Here is a 1,125-nt window from a genome sequence, read left to right on the forward strand (position 1 = left end):
TCTCTCTCTCTCTCTCTCTCATTTGACATGGAGAGGATCTTCATGTTTGTAATAATTTGCATATTACTTCCAAAGCAACAGAGTTCCAATTTAGAATTTATTGCAATCAGAAGTACCTAAAGTGGTAGAAATGCTCTGTTTTAAGCCACTGGGAGAGAGGAAGAGGTTGGTCTAGCACTGATAAATGTTTGGGACTTGCTTTCCTCCTTTCTAACTGAAGCCAGGACTTTGGAAAGGAGACTAGGAAAGCTGGACTCTGTGTGGTGTTACAGGCGACGAGCTGTTTTCTAAATCTAGGGTGATGAGGGAATTCTTGCCACTTGACTTCCATCTCCTCCTCTTGACGCCTTCCTTTCTCCAGCTCACTTCATGTCATGAGGATGCGAGAAGTCAATGGGATGCTTGAAACTTACCCAAAGAGTGGGCCTCTAGAGAAAAAAGGATAGGGTTTGGTATTTATTTAGATACTTTTGAGTGCTGTCTTACTGGAAGAATATTCAAGGGTGAGGAAACTGGAGATGGTTTCTTTTTCCCTCGTCTCCTACAGTTCTTCCCGGAAAATAAGACTGGATCTTATGTTAATTTTTGCTCCAAAAATCTACATTTATTCATTTATTCATGTACAAAAATCTACATTTATTTAAACTGTCCTGTCTGGCTGACAATCTTAACTGGGGCTTATGTTTGGGGTAGGGCTTATATTATGAGCATCCTGAAAAATCATGCTAGGGCTTATTTTGGGGAAACACGGTAGATACATACTCTCCTGATGGGTTTCTCAATTTTGGCACAGTACATGTAGGGTTGTGCATTTGGGTATTATGTTCAGGGATTGGGTGTTTGGTTAAAGAAATACCAAATTCTTGACAACTCATGGAAGGGAATCTCTATCAATTTGGGATTCATTGGGAAAATAGTCAATTGAAATTCAGGAGAAATGTGGTTGAATTTAATAAGCCTGATTTGCCTCATTTTTTGTCCAGCCACCAGATGCAGCTGGTGAACACTAGCCAATCCAGGCAGGACATTCTAGGTTATTATTCATTCCTCTTTGGCTAAAATGGCCCTTTTGGGAAAAAAGTGGAGCAGCGGTTGAGAAATCCTGACCTGTTTGTATTGAGGAAA

At 40.4% G+C, this 1,125-nt stretch overlaps 1 protein-coding gene across 1 annotated transcript in view; it reads left to right on the forward strand.

The window, feature by feature from the left end:
• The window catches only part of LOC109371401 (electroneutral sodium bicarbonate exchanger 1-like), an 18,667-nt gene that overhangs the window by 5,120 nt on the left and 12,422 nt on the right, over positions 1 to 1,125 (forward strand). The gene's annotated exons all lie outside the window — the stretch shown is intronic.

This window comes from Hipposideros armiger, unplaced genomic scaffold (genome assembly GCF_001890085.2).
Source record: "Hipposideros armiger isolate ML-2016 unplaced genomic scaffold, ASM189008v1 scaffold_569, whole genome shotgun sequence".
Lineage (NCBI taxonomy): Eukaryota > Metazoa > Chordata > Mammalia > Chiroptera > Hipposideridae > Hipposideros > Hipposideros armiger.